A 16,364-nucleotide genomic window follows, 5' to 3' on the forward strand; every position below is an offset into this window, starting at 1 on the left:
GTGACTTGCCCAGGGTCACAAGGAGCATCATGGGGTTTAAACCCACAACCCCAGGGTGCTGAGGCTGTAGATCCAACCACTGCGCCACACACTCCTCCACAATCAGACGATTTCTAGGCGCTTTCATTTTCCAATGAAACAGCATAGGCAGAGAAAAGGGGTGGGTCACTGGAACAAGGGGCCACACCAGAGAATAAGCAAGTTGAAAGTTTGGGGGTAGAGGGTAGAGATTGGTTGTTTGCCCCCCCCCCTGCTGCCCCTGCAATAGGAAAGACCAACATTTCCTATTTTGTTTCATTTCAGTTTCAAAATGAATCAAGAGGAAAACAAATGAAATGTTACTTTGCTTGCAAATCATGCCCTCCCCCCTCCAATTGCACTGCCACTGACTAAGCCTCCCTGTAGGCTATTGGTAATCCCCTCGATCCGCGAAATTGTCTACAACAATCTTTTCAGTCATAGCCCCTTCACTCTGGAAAGCTACGCCCCTAGACAGGGTTACCAGACCTCCGGATTTCCCCGGACATGTCCTTTTGAGAACACATCCTAGGGTCCAGACGGCTTTACAAAACCCTGCACTTTGTCCAGGTTTTGAAAAGCTTCCCTCGAAGTTGTGTCAAGCAAGTGGGCGTCCGCTCATGTGTGGATGCCATGTGATGACTTTGTGTGCGCACACACATGCACGTGACATCATCGCATCACATCTGCACATGCATGGATGCCCTCCTGCCCGACCAGAGCAAGCAGCAGGGGTGTGGCTAGGCCGGGATTAGGGGCATGACTGGGGCATAACGGGGTGGGAATGAGTGGGCCTGGGGGCGGGTCTAGGGGGGGTCTGGATTTTACGAATGTAAAATCTGGCAACCCTACCCCTAGACCTTAGGCTAGATTCTTCTCTGATATTCAAATCTAAACTTAAAATATACCTGTTTAAAGACGCTTTTGATGCATGACATCGAATATTTCAACTGAGGATGACAAATTATTTATCACAATCTTTTCCCATCCTATTGTGTTTTCCCCTCCCTTCTCTTTATCTAATTTTTTAATTTTTTTCCGATGTAACTAGGTAACCCGTTCCCCGTTTTCCTCTTAGTTATGTTGAGTCTATGATATCCACACAAATATTCAAGGGAACTTTTATCAACTAAGGTGATAAATATATATATGTCACACACTAATCACCTTAATACTTTAAAGACGTTAGTCAATAAGTCAAATAATCACATGAACAGTAACAGACTTCAAAGCGAATGCTCAGACCCACAACCGGAACTCTAGTCAAAAATCACGGAGCCAGTTAGGGTCTCTAAAATAACTGGCTCCATGATTTTTCAGTACAGTTCCGATTGTAGGTCTGAACGTTCACTTTGAAGCCTGTTACCGTTCATGTGATTATTTGACTTATTGACTAATGCCTTTAAAGTATTAAGGTGATTAGTGTGTGACACGAGTCTATGATATCCCTATAGTTTTATATCCTTTTTACCATTATTTTATTGAAACCGTTTAGATAGACCGATATATGATAGACGGTATATCAAGTAATGTTCTTATGTTCTAATAATAAAATTGAAACGGGACTATACGGAGCCAGAATCGTGCCCTGAATGACATGCCCCCTGGCAGCCCTTCCCTGCCCACTGTGCTGCATCCAAGCAGAGGAGCCAATGGATGGGAAGCAGCTGTGATGCCCCACCTCCCTTGTGCTCTGTGCAGCAGCGCCACCTGCGCAGTCCTCAGTACAGCCCTGCCTTCCTGGGGTTATTCTGCCTCCAAGATGACCCCAGTTTATCTGCTATTCCTGGATCTTGATGGGATTGAAGGAATCCTCCTGTCCCACTGGTGCTTTATTTCACAATGACACTAGCCAAGACTGGCACCATATTAGTCAAAGGTAATGGGAGGAGCAAGGGCAGGAGACTCCATTTTTTATTCTGCGGCATGGATTTTTTTTTTTTTTTAGTTTAGTGCATGCTTAATGTGTGCTAAGATAGCACACATTAAGCAAAACAATAATAGAATATAAAAGGGAAATTTGATGAACGCATAACATAACATTGTGCTTCTAAACCGTGCAACCCTAAGTTCAACACGGTTTACAAAAGATTATCAATAAAAATAACAGGAAACACAATAGAACTGGCATTAATGAAACAAGGCAAAAAAAAAAAGAATACTGTACACACCCTCACTTATTCTTTATTTCTATACTGTAAACTTAACCACATGTATGAATTCTGTGGGAGTTTCTAGAACACTGAACATTATCCATTCCAGGAATGGATCCGGAAAGCGACATTTTAGGAGCTCCTGCAGGGTTTTATAAGGGCAGAAATAATTTTATCCACATGTTGCAGTTAAACATACCGTGGCATGACATGTACAGTAATTCTAAGTTTAGCATCCTCTGCCAGTGGGAAGATCCTTCAGCAGGACTGTTCAGTTTCTGAATACCTATAGGAGGCCATGGGGGAGGGAGTGCTATATCTTTTCTAGGAAAGACAACCCTCTCAAATCTCTTCAGCAGAAAGTGGCAAATACTTTTGCAGCCTCAACTAATTTGATCATTAGTAGCTCATAGATCTGCTATTTAACTGGGCTTCCTTGCAATCAGTAAAACCTCCCTTCAGCCTTCCCACCCCAAACCCAATCTAAAGAGTTTACTGTTCTATTATAGTGAACATTGAAATGGTACATTTGATGAGAAGGGATTGGTTACTGATTCACTAAGCAAACCAATCCTGTAGCGATCGGTTTGCAACCACTTAACTATCAAATTTCCATCCGACCTGATTCACTCACCTCCCCTGCGATCCGCTTCGAATCCATGCATGCAAATCAGGTGAAATGCATGCAAATGGGACAGCGACCCAATTCACTATCCAAAATTTCGGATCCAACTGGGCTGGCCGCTCAGCCCAAGAAGCTACTGCTGGAGAGCAGTTGAAAACATCTTTTCAACTCTCCAGCTCCATAGAAGCCCTGCTCTGCCCCGTGTCTCCTGCCTGCTCGCCCCGATCTTCCAGCCCTGCTTTCTGCCCTGAGCTCCTACTCTCTGCCACCTTCCCTGCAGTGTGAGCCCGCGGGTATAAAGCGGAAGGGGGGAGTAGGAGAGCCACTGCACCTTACTGGTCCACCCATGGTCGGGCTGGGCCGGCCAAATCCACCCACCTCCCTCCCCCCCGTACCTTTAAAAACGGGAACAGGAGGGGTGCCCAGTCCCTCCTGCTCCATAGGTTGACTAACCTCCCTCAAACAGCATGCCACCCCCTGACACGGAACGCCCGACCCAACCCCAAAGTTGGGAGCAGGAGGGGTGCTTGGTCCCTCCTGTTCCTAGGCTTCCCACCCCTGGTCAGCCCAGGCGGTCGGGCCTGGCCCACCCACCCCGGTACCTTTTCAATTGTTGGGAGCAGGAGGGGTGCCCGGTCCCTCCTGCTCCTTTTGGCAGGCTCCCATCTTCGGGAGCAGGAGGGGTGCCCGGACCCTTCTCCTGCTCCTACACTGCTGAAAATCTTCGGGAGGCTGAGGAAAGTCCTCCTCCTCCTGTTCTCCGGCCAGCTGCTGCCGCAATAGGGCCTTAGGCCCCGCCACGGCGCATCATCTGATGCACGGGGAGAGGCCTAAGGCACTGATTGGCTGAGGCGCCTCAGGCTCCCTTTGGAGGGGCCGGGGCACCTCAGCCAATCAGGGACTTCCTTAGGGGGGGTCTAGTGCCCAGTCTTTGTCAAATTAAGAATGCCCTGGACTTCTTTTGGCTACCACACATATTCTTTAGAAGACTGAACCGTTAGATCATCCACAGCACTGCGTTCAGAAATTTGACATCTCGTATGTTTATGAAAACATTATTTGATTTTGCCCTGAAGATTGTCAAGACTCCTGAGGCAGGCCTTTTGGGTCGAAACATGTACATGTCAAGTCATAGAGCTATTGGATGAATAAAAGAGGGTGGCGGGACAAAAACGCACGAGACAAATGCGCGCTGACAAACGAGCACTGACAATTCAGCACAAGACTTCAGCGCGCCGCAGGAAAACCTTCTTTTAAAGGAACCCCCCCACTCTACTTAATAGGGATTGCGCTGCCTCACGCTGCCGTGTTGGGGGTGTGGGGGGTGTAACTCCCCACATTATACTGAAAACTTAACTTTTTCCCTAAAAAATAGGGAAAAAGTTAAGTTTCTAGTATAATGTGGGGTTACAACCCCCCCCCCCAACGCCAGCACGATCCCTATTAAGTAAAGTGTGGGGGGGTTCCCCACCAACACCCCCATCGGAGCTCTTTAAAAGAAGGTTTTCCTATGGTGCGCTGAATTGTCGGCGCTCGTTTGTCGGTGCGCGTTTGTCTCGCCTGTTTAAGACTATGAACCTAAAAGAGTCATTGAGTTATTGGATGAATGAAAGAACATTTATGCAATAGATTGTGTCCACCAGTCTATTTAGTACAAATCCACCCCTTGTTTTGTGTCTTTGCGTTTGTGGATTTGGTTCCCCTGTTCCATACCTTGACCATTTCTGAAAGCCATTTACCTTTGCAAAGGGATTATTTGCAAATTGCCCTCTCTCCCTGTGTGTAAAAATACAGGCCGTTGCTGATGGACCTTTGGTATTTCTATGGCTATATTGCTTTGACTGCCTCTTCTCTTTGCCACTCCCTAGAAACTGTTACCTTGGGTGATCTCCCACTCTGCCTAATGGTTAAGCCAGCACTGAATCTAAGTAACAAACCCATGTAAAACAAGTAGGGCTGGCTTTAACCATTAGGCAGAGGTCACCTAAGGTGGCAGCTTCTGGGGTACAGCAAACAGCAGCTGTAATCTAAGCAAAACAAAAGACCCTTACAGCCAAACTCAAATCACCGTCAATGTCTCATTTTACCCACAGGGAAGGTGGGCAATATTCAAACAGCCATTAACTTGGGTAAAAAATTGAGGCTTTTGGAAATCGTCCTTATTTTGTATAGTATCATATATGTATACACAAAAATTTCAATATTTTATAAAGTGGTATCCACTTATGAATTTTTATACGACTCTCATGTGAGGGGAGTCTTGGGACATCATGATTATTCAAGGTTCTGTATCAAAATCACAGGTGGAATACAAAACTGAAAGGTTGCCTAAGGTATCTAATACTTGCATCAGTCTTGAAAAGTGGGGTTCTCCCCCCAGCCCTGAGGACACACCCAGCTGCTCAGGTTTCAGGGAATGAGCCTGAAGTAAATTTGCTTAAAGAGCAAGGAGTGCATGTAAGTCTATTTTGTGGATATCCTGAAGCTGGTTGTGTTCCAAGGACTGTGTTAAGACCTCTGATGTAGAAACCAATCATTTCATAATTACTGGAGCATGGAAGTGGAGGTCCTTCAGTAATTTTCATGTGTGTGTCATGAACCCTGTTTGGATGTCTAGCCATCAACAAATGGCATAATGTTTATACTCGAATATAAACCGAGATTTGTGGGCTAAAAAATTTGCCCAAAAATAGGGGTCTTGGTTTATATTTGAGCCACCACCCCACCGATGGAGCGGCTGTCCTCCATTCAACTCCCGAATTCCGCTGTAATTTTCAGTAGAATGATCCCCCCCGATCTCCCCGCTGAATACATGCTCCCCCCATGGTGAATCTTGAAGCCACTATCCTCTGTGCACACAAAACCCCGCCGCCGCCACACTGCTCCATGCACGCCCTACTCCCCAACATTGCACTTACCATTAGCACTGGAATCCTACTGCCACTGTCAATGCTGTATTCTGATCCGGTGTGGAGCTTTGAGCATAATGGAGTTACATAATAAGGCATAATGGAGTTACATAATAAAGTAGAACAAGGAATAGTAATGTAGAGCATGACAGTATATTTTAGATCATGACATGATAGGACAATACATGATAGTACTCTAAATGAATGGCATTATTTAATAGGCTATGACAGGACCAGACCTCATATGGCATGGGGTGGTGATGTTATGAGTTTGGTTTGACATTGTGGTAACTAATAGAGCGTAACAGTACATTATAGTGCCTGACAGTATGAAGTGTGGTAGGGCAGTACATAACAGAGAATGGCAGTACATTTGGATGCATGACATTATATGGTATGGCAAACAATATATGCAGGAGCATGGCAGGAATATGACAGTGCAGGGCATAGCGGTATAATACATAGCTGTGAATGAAGATATTTGCTAGGTGTGGTATAGCATGGAACATCTGGCAAAGTAAGGACTTATTGGCAATGACAGTGCATGACAGTACGTGGCATGGCAAGACAGTGGGATGGGGCAGGAATGACACTGGTGAAAGGTGGGGGTTGGGGCGAGGTGGGGTAAGACTGGCGAGAGGGAGGCCCGATGTGGGATGGGGCAGGGGCAGTGCCATGTGTCCTCTATTTTGACTTCACAAACTCTAATTGATATGCAGGCGGATTTCCTAATCTAATGCTCATTGCCTCATCTCCAGCCCAATAAATCTTGTTCTCCAGATAACAGAAATATATATGTTAAGAAGGCTCTTGGGCTCCAGAGCCTGTCATGAATATTTATAGCAAATATCCTGAACAACAGACCTGCATTGGGGTTTCCAGGACAAGATTTGGGAGCCACTGATTGGCATTAAAAGGTGTCACTGATCCAGTTTGCTACTGGTTCTGTGCACAGTGGGGGGTACTTTCATTCCACCCCTTAGCAGCTAGATGTGAAATGTTCTCTCAGCTTCTGATACCCACTGAGGAGCCAGGACCAATCCAAACTGAATCTGTGACAAGGGGAATGTGTGCTTAGCTGGTAAGTTTTTACAAGTTAAAAGACATGGCCCATGAATATCCCATCTGTGGGGTAACACCAGCAAACTGGCAGGTTTCTGTGAAACAGGCTATTGACACATTCAAGTATCTCTCTGACTGCAGCACTTCCAGCTTTATGTCCTTTTTGCTTATGAAAACATATCCCCCACCTTCGTGTAGACTCCTTTTGCTTTTTAATTTCAAATTTAAGCAGAAATACCTTATCCAAGAAAGAATTTTCTTGTTTTGAATTTTGACTTTTTTTTTAAAATAAGGACACATTTCATTAATACTTTTTAATCAGGTCAGGAATTCTGTAAAATTGAGGCTCAACTCTTGTGCATTTCTAAAAAAATATGTATATATATATATTTGCACAGGTTGTTTGTTTGTTTGTTTTTTGCTTCTGTTACATCTTGTTGCAATTTAGAATTTCTTCTGGATCTTTCTGGTTTGTCTGCAACCTTTAAATATTATTTACATTTATACCCTGGCTTATGGCAGTGCTCAAGATGGATTGCAGCCTATAAAAACATTACAGTACTTAGAATGGCCTCTTTAGCTTCAATTCTGTGACACAGGTGCATACATTTACATGATAAAAACTACAACAGTTCTCCAATCAGAAGTTGAGTCTTTGTACTGTATTTCATTCCTTGGACAGTTTCATGATGAAAGATCTCAATGAATGAGAGGAGGAGAGAGAGAGAGAGAGAGAGAGAGAAAATAAATAGGTACAGGAAGAGGAGAACAATGGAGAACTGAAGAGGTAGAGAAAGAGGGGAAGATGAAGTTAAGGAACTGGGGAGGAGGAGAAAATCAGGGCTAGGGAGAGGACAAAAGAGAGGGAGGGAGGGAAATTCTGGATTCCTTCTCCTCCACACCTCTGCACTCTGGTTCTCTCCTTCTGTTTATAGTCTATTTACCTGAGAAAATAGCTTTTGAAAATGATTCTCATAGAATTAGCACAGAATAATTGGTCTCAGGGACCATGGATTTTGGCAGCCTGTATCTCCAATGCCCTGGTCCAGAGCTTCACCTAGACCAATGGTTGAGCCAGTCCTGTTTACTTAAACAGAGGGGCTGTATGAAAGTCCATGCAATTCAAATGAGCAGTCAGGCCTAGGATAGCAGAGTAGGAGGACAATAGCCCCACGCTCAGCCATTTCCCGCCTCCCCTTCCAATGTGATCCCTGTATGGGACAGAAAAGGGACAGAGGAGAGTGTGGCGCAGTGGTTAAAGCTATAGCCTCAGCACCCTGAGGTTGTGGGTTCAAACCCAAGCTGCTCCCTGTGACCCTGGGCAAGTCTTAATCCCTTATTAACTCAAAACAAGCCCCACATGGACAAACGATACACACACCCAGCAACACTACAAGGCCTTGCTCACAACCAACAACATTCATACTCCCGAAAGGGAAAAAGAAAAGAAGTGTAGAAAAAGGCCGCAGTTCAGTTACGTCTGGCCAAAAAGACCTTACTTGTTTAGAACTACATAGTGCTTCCCTTGTGGATTATTGCAAATTAGAGATCATTCCTAGGGGTCTTCGGATGACCCGTGCCCCTCGGTTATTTGAGGATGATTCAAATTTTGTTGATCATTGGAACAAAATTTTAAATCGTTGTTCCTTAGATCTTATGTTATTATTGATCCAGACAGCTCAGGGGCGCGTTCAGGGTGAACAACAGGTTGTCACTGAGGCCTTAGAGGCCCTTAAGAATACTAAGGCCTATGAGAGTAAACTTACTGATATGAGGGGTAAGGCTGACCGCTTTAAGGGTGAGTTAAGTCAGCAGAAAATTAAAAAATTTCAGCGTGACCAGAGGGATTATTCTTCTGGGTTTGTGTATGCGTGGATGAAATGTGACACTAATGGTAACAATAAAGGAAATCAGAAGAAGACCACTAGATTTCAAACATCTTCAGAGGGGTCTAGTGGTAGTGAGGATCCCCAACCAAGAACTGAGAAGGAAGGGAGCTCAGACAACCCAGGGGGCGTGGCAGCAACCGCAGGGGTCGCAAGAAATATCAAACCAGGTCCCAGTCCAGAGCAGACCAGCTGTGGTAAATATTTCAAGTTATGTTTTATCTGCAGCTGAGGAAAGTTTGCTGTCTAAAGGATTGACTTTTGTGCCCACTGAGAAACACTCTCCCTTTCAGTTCTGGCTTGAACTTGAAAATTTTATTAGGAAGTTGCATTTGAGATTGTTCTTTGATTCCACCCCGGGTTTTCCCCTAGATCGCTCTGTTGTTAGAAATAAATCTTGCTGGACCCCCATGGGCCCGTTAGATCCGGTCCTTTGTGCCTTCCGTTTAGCAGTATTGAAAGATATTACAACTTTGGAAGTGACCGATAGGCCCTTCCATCATAATTTGCTGCGGGAGGAGCGGGAAGCACTGGGGAAGCTGAAAACAGAGGCTTCAGTAGTGATACGTTGAGCTGATAAAGGGGGTGCGGTGGTGGTATGGGGGCAAGAACAATATTTAGCAGAGGCACATTTGCAGCTCCTGCAGGCCAATAATTATGTTCCCTTAGATAGGAATCCTTCTGATGATATCTTTGGTATGCTTGTTGGAATTGTGAATGTTGGTAGGAAGGTTGGCTTCCTTACTAAAGCTGAAAACAATTTTCTCATGTTTAGACATTCTAAGGTGCCAACCTTCTACTTACTTCCTAAGATACATAAAAATTTGCAGGTTCCTCCAGGGAGGCCTATAGTCTCTGGAAGGGATTCTCTATTAGAGCGTGTGTGTAAGTATGTGGACATTCATCTTCAGCCTTGTCTCTCTTTAGTAAAATCTTTATTAAAGGACACTTACACACTTTTTGAACTTTCTGGAGAGTTGGGAATCCATGACATCTGAGGTGACGTTTTTTGTTACATTAGATGTGGCCCTATATACCTCTATCCCCCAGGATGAGGCTTTGGAGATATTATCAGATTTTTTGAATCAAATGCCTCGTCCGTGGTTGGTGCCCCCAGAGTTTTTGCTAGAATTGACTGCTCTGGCTATGAAAAAGAACTATTTTTTGTTTGAGGGTCAATTCTATATGCAGCTGTCAGGAGTTGCTATGGGTGCAACTTTTGCCCCGACTATAGCTAATTTGTTTATGGGGGCGTTTGAGGAGAAGTTTGTTTACTCTTCTGGATTTTTTCCTTTGATGGTGGGATGGCTCCGCTTTATAGATGATATTTTTTATCTATGGAGAGGATCTTTGGAAGAGCTGTTGGCATTCAATGCCTATATTAACGGGTGCCATCCCTCCTTGAGATTTGAAATGAAGTTTCATCAAACTAAGATTGCTTTTCTGGATGTTTTGGTGGAATTAGTGGATGGAATTTTGTGTACCACGGTGTACACTAAAGACACTGATCGTAACTCCCTGTTGCAGTTCAGTAGTATGCATCCTCATGCCATGAAAACCAGCATTCCTTTTGCCCAGTTTCTGAGGTATAGGCGCATCTGTAAGACTACAGCTGAGTTCCGTCATCAATCTGTGACCCTACAAGATAAATTTATTGATAGGGGATATCCGGTTTCTGTGGTGGCCCAGGCTAGGAAGAGGGCTTTGTATAATCACAGGGAGGCTTTATTACAGTATCGGGATGAGGTTCCCACTCAAAATCTGGTTCCTTTCGTCTCTACTTGCAACCAGTTGTCTAGATGTTCACAGCGGGTAATCCGCCGACATCTTAACATTTTAAAGATTCATCCTTGTTTTCAACAGCTCAATATTTTGTTCTCTTATGTGCGTAACTGAAATTTGGGCGATGTTTTAAGCCCCAATGTTTTGAGAGTTCCATCTGACACATATGCAGCCATAACACCGGGACATCGGATGTGTGGTCATTGTTCTGTCTGTTCTCTAATGATCGAATCTGATGTGTTTCAACATCCTAAGACTGGTTTTGTCTATAAGTTGAGGTGTTCCACTTCATGTCCCACTGAGGGGGTGATTTATGTGATTCTTTGCCCCTGCTTGAAAATCTATGTTGGGCATACTTACCGTCAGTTCAAGACAAGACTTATTGAACATAGATCATGTTTGAATACCCGGCATTTGGAGGAACTGTTGGTGATGCATTGTTTAGAAGCACATCATGATTTTGGAGCCCTGCGATGTATTGTGATTGAACATATTGCGCTCCCGGTTCGACGGGGGGATTGGAGACGGCTCCTGTGGCAAAAGGAGCAAAGATGGATCTATCAGCTACAATCAGTCCATCCTGAGGGTTTAAACGCCCGAATAGAATGGTCCGCCTTCTTTTGAGTTTGAGTGTTTTCTGATTGGTGGCTGCATGTGGAGGGGCGGAGCTTTTGGGCCTTTTTAGAGCCGGGGTGAAGAATCTCTCTGCGCCAGTTTTGATCGATGAAGTGGTGAGGATGTTTGAGGAGTATGGTGGGTCTGGAATATCTGGATGTGAAGCAATGATATGAACACCCCTGACGCAGCGATTTGATGCGAAACGGAGGGTATAAGGACTGCCTGGCCTGGATTTAGATTTGGAGGCCATTAGCAACTAAGTTATTTTTCTTGCTTTTGCTGTGGATGTTATGAGCTGGACTATACTGCCTTTTGTTACATTCACCCACTGACTTTCATCTGTATTAGGCGTGCTAGCCCTAAAGCCATATTTAAAGATGGCTAGGGTGGATTCAGCTTGGAGATACCTAAGGAGTGAATTCCACAGAAATGGAGCAAAGATAAAGGGTTCCTTTTACTAAGCCACGTTAGAGTTTTAACGTGCGGAATAGCACGCGCTTCATTGCCGCGCATGCTAGACCTTAATGCCAGCATTGAGCTGGTGTTAGTTCTAGAAGCGTAGCGTGCGGTGTAGCACACGGTAATTTCCTGCGTGCGCTAAAAACGCTAGTGCACCTTAGTAAAAGGAGCCCATAGAATGTAGAATTCCCTGTGGCATCCAGGGAGGCATGGAAAGGATCAAAATTTAGAGAAGCTTGAGAAAGATTCCAATGATTATGCAAGGGCATAGGGAATAAGAGCATTAAATAGATGGGCTGGCAAACCAATGGGTCTGGCATTGAAGACAAGGCTGAAAAAGTTGAATTTTGCTCTGTGGTTTGTTGGTAACCAGGCAGGGAAGATATCTGATCACTTTTATTGGTGTAATGAAGACTTATAATTCTATGCAGATAAACTATTTGTCTTGGGAGCACGTCACATAGTTGTCAACCTAAAAACCCAATTTGACTTTGCAAATTATATCCATTCAGGTTTCTTAAAAGCTAATGATGGGAAGAAAGCTGTGAGTAATAAAATGTTTTATTAAAATTAGGTACATTTTCTATAAGCAACATTTGCAGATTTTGAAGAAGTTCTGTTTTTTTTCCATAAACTTCTTTATGAAAAAAATATCTTAAAGAGAACATATAGGTAGAAGTAGCAGCAGTGTTTGTTACCCTCCCTTTAGAGCAGGGGTGTCAAAGTCCCTCCTCGAGGGCCGCAATCCAGTCGAGTTTTCAGGATTTCCCCAATGAATAGCATGAAATATATTAGCATACAATGAAAGCAGTGCATGCAGATAGATCTCATGCATATTCATTGGGGAAATCCTGAAAACCTGACTGGATTGCGGCCCTCGAGAAGGGACTTTGATACCCCTGCTTTAGAGGTTTTGAAGTAAGAATTACTTTGCCTCTTTTGGAGTCTTGCACAATACACAGATAATATGTGTTTGCAATTAAGTACTGAGAGATGCATATGAAAAGATAGAAAAAGGAGGTGATATGATAATGCTCTCTATAAGTCACAGGAAAGGCAACTTCTACAGGCCATACTCCAAAAATAGCATGTACAAGGAGTTACAGAGATTATACAAAAGCTGCATCTGTGCAATGGAACGTAATAACATCCCCCAAGAGAAGCAGAGAGCATACATTTCAGATAGGGAAAGAAATTCTAGAGCAAGAGGCTCAGAACACAACATCTAAAAATAGTATTTGGCTTAGAACAGGGGTCTCAAAGTCCCTCGTTGAGGGCCGCAATCCAGTTGGGTTTTCAGGATTTCCCCAATGAATATGCATGAGATCTATGTGCATGCACTGCTTTCAATGCATATTCGTTGGGGAAATCCTGAAAACCCGACTGGATTGTGGCCCTCAAGGAGGGACTTTGAGATCCCTGACTTAGAACAATCTCCCAAAGAAAGAGGTGGATGAGATAGTCACTCTCCCCACTTTCAACTGGTGGCGGGTAACATTATCTATGTTCGTCGCCGGCATTAAATCCAGATAGTTAATGCTGGACCACACTGGGCTGCTGGCTTTGAATATCCAAATTTTTTTAAGCCAGCTAGTGCATGCGAATTAACCCAATAGCATTAGGTGGAGGTATGCACCTAGAGCGGCAGGCTTCAGGAGTGACAGCACAGCACTAGTATAGCTCACAAAGATATTTCCAGTGAAGCCATTTAAAAGTCACTATCAGTGGCAGGTTTTTCAGCATCTCATTGTGATCACACACGCTCATCCCACATCCCGCTCTTCCTAACAGTGCTTTGAAGGGGGTATTGAAAGGCCCGCCATTTCCAGAGGGCTGTGCTGGTGCTGTATTTCCTACTTTCTACCCCAACACCCAAAGCCAATATTTTCTTTAGGCTCCCATGGTGAGGGGCAGCAGCAGACAGGAGATAGGGAACATGGTGAGATGCTAGTCATCTTTGTGGGGTGGGGGAGGGAAGGAGAGATAGATAAACTGAACTGTTTGAGTGAGAGGGAGGAAAAGAGATAGACGCTGGATACCTGAGGAAGAAGATAGGGAAAAAGGAGATGCTAAGTACAGGGGTTGGAGGAAAAGGAAGATCGACCACAGGGATAGAATAGGGAAGGGGAGATGCTGGAGATCTGGAAACTAGGGATGGGGAGATGCTGGATTATGGGTGGGGTAGACTACAGACAGGAAGTACATGGTAGATGGGGGTGTACTAGTGATGGTTCACTCTTAAGGCATCTTATACCCTTGAGCTAGACCTGCCTACATGCCATCATTTGCATTTTTCTATTTATTTTGGGGGAGAGGAAGGAGCATAAGATGACAGTCACCTTTTGCTTATTTAGGTTTCTAGCTCCGGGAATAGGATCAAGAATCAAAAGCCTTCATTTACAAAGAGCCAGGGATTTTTTTTTCCTATTTTATAGCCCCCACCCCAACTTGGCCCCAAGATTAGAGCGACAGACCACTACCTCTGAGTCAATATATAGGCTCTTTTCATAAGCTTTTAAAATGCCTTCAGTGTTATTTTAGTCCAGGGGTGTCAAAGTCCTTCCTCGAGGGCTGCAATCCAGTCAGGTTTCCAGGATTTCCCCAATGAATATGCATGAGATATATTAGCATAAAATGAAAGCAGTGCATGCAAATAGATCTCTTGCATATTGATTGGGGAAATCCTGAAACCCGACTGGATTGCGGCCCTCGAGGAGGGACTTTGACACCCCTGTTTTAGTCAAAGCAAGCTAAGTCCTTCTGTCCAAAACTCTTAACAAGAAAATTGAGAAATGTATGGAAGCCCAATAGAAATGTTAATGTTTCTTTTTTTTAAAGATTTTACATGGAAAACATCTAATTCATTTTTAACCAAAAATTAGCATCTGGAATGACAGCTGAAGACAGGACTCTTTTGCCTAATCTCAAAAGCTCACATACAAAATCTCTTTCACGAGTCCCAACAATGCTTCCTAGTTCTTAAAAAATCAGATACCAACCACTGTAATCAAATCTACCATGTCAGTGTTCATTATAATACCATTTGAGTGTTATAATATAACAGTAAACTCATGAGATTGTGGGTTGGACTGGAAGGTTTGGGGGGTGGGAGAGGATTTTACTGATTGCAAGGAAACCCAGATAAATCTCTCAATAGCAATTCTATGAGCTGCTAATGATCAGATTAATTGTGGCTGCAAAAGTATTTGTCACTTCTACTGAAGGGATTTGAGAGGGTTTTCTTTCATGTAAAAGAAACTCCCCCCTTCCCCCCCCTATGGGTATTCAGAAACTGAACAGTCCTGCTGCACTGGAAGAGGATGTTAGAATTACATGTCATGCATGCCACAGGATTTTCAACTACAACATGTGGTTAACATTATTCCTGCCCTTCAGGAGCTCCTAAAATGTTGCTTTCCAGATCCATTCCTGGAATTGAAAATTCTCAGTTTTCTAGGAAACTCCCACAGAAATAATTCACAGATGTGGTTAAGAATATAAGAACATAAAAATAGCCTTACTGGATCAGACCAATGGTCCATCAAGCCCAGTAGCTCGTTCTCACGGTGACCAATACAGATCCCTAGTACCTGGCCAAAACCCAAGGTGCAGCAACATTCCAGCATCTCAAGGAATAGCAAGATTCTGGAACCCCAATGAGAGCAACATTCCAGAGCTGAGATTGTGATGTCATAATGCCTCATTCCACAGTGCCTCAGAGCCAACCTCATCAGTGATGTAACAATGGCTTAATTGTCTTATACTTGGCTCACGTAAGAACATAAGAATAACCATACTGGGTCAGACCAATGGTCCATCAAGTCCAGTAGCCCGTTCTCACGGTGGCCAATACAGGTCCCTAGTACCTGGCCAAAACCCAAGGAGTAGCAAAATTCCATGCTAACGATCTAGTGTAGAAAAAAAGGCCAGCAAATAAGTGAGGGTGTGTACAGGATTCTTTTTTTGCCTTGTTTCATTAATGAGACCCACAAAAAGGCAAAAAGGTCAAAGGTTCCCAAGAGTATTTAGTCTGCCCAGGTGGGTGATTCCGATTTATTGATAACCATGGACCTTGAGGCTCTGTATAGCAACATCCCTCAAAGGGAGGCCCTGGAAATAGTGGAATCTAATCTAGCTCTCTTACCCACTGACAAACGGGTCTCTAGATCTTTTCTTTTGAGCCTGTCCTCTTTAGTTCTCCAGAGGAACTTCTTTGAAGTGCAAGGGGATTTTTACCTTCAAATCCATGGCATTGCTATGGGCACTGCCATGGCCCTTAGTGTTGCAAATCTATACATCACTCATTTTGAAGAGCAATAGCTTTACACTTCCCCTTGGATGTCTCACATCTCAATATGGCTTCGCTATATCGATGATGTGTTCATGATATGGACTGGTTCTGAGGAGAGGTTCACTGAATTTTTGCACTGGCTTAACACTTTGGATCAACATCTTAAATTTTCTGCCAATATTAGCAACTCTAAGGTTACTTACCTCGACACGGTGGTTGTTAAAATGGATGGGAAATTAATCACCACGGTGTATAGAAAGTCCACTGACAGGAATACCTACCTGCACTACTCCAGTTGTCACCCGGCCCGTTTAAAACAATCCTTACCCATCAGTCAATTTCTAAGGATACGCCGAATCTGCACTACATTGGCAGATTTCAAATGTCAAGCTAAGATTCTGTCCCAGCGCTTTAAGGACCGGGGGGGTATCCCAACTGGACAATTAAACGGGCTTACCTCCGTGTCCTTTATGCCAACCCTGATCTCTTACCAACAGGTTTGTGTGGTTTCGTTTTCTGAGCAGGCTTATCAGGTGGCGGAGGTCATTAGGAGACACTGGC

This window comes from Geotrypetes seraphini, chromosome 6 (genome assembly GCF_902459505.1).
Source record: "Geotrypetes seraphini chromosome 6, aGeoSer1.1, whole genome shotgun sequence".
Lineage (NCBI taxonomy): Eukaryota > Metazoa > Chordata > Amphibia > Gymnophiona > Dermophiidae > Geotrypetes > Geotrypetes seraphini.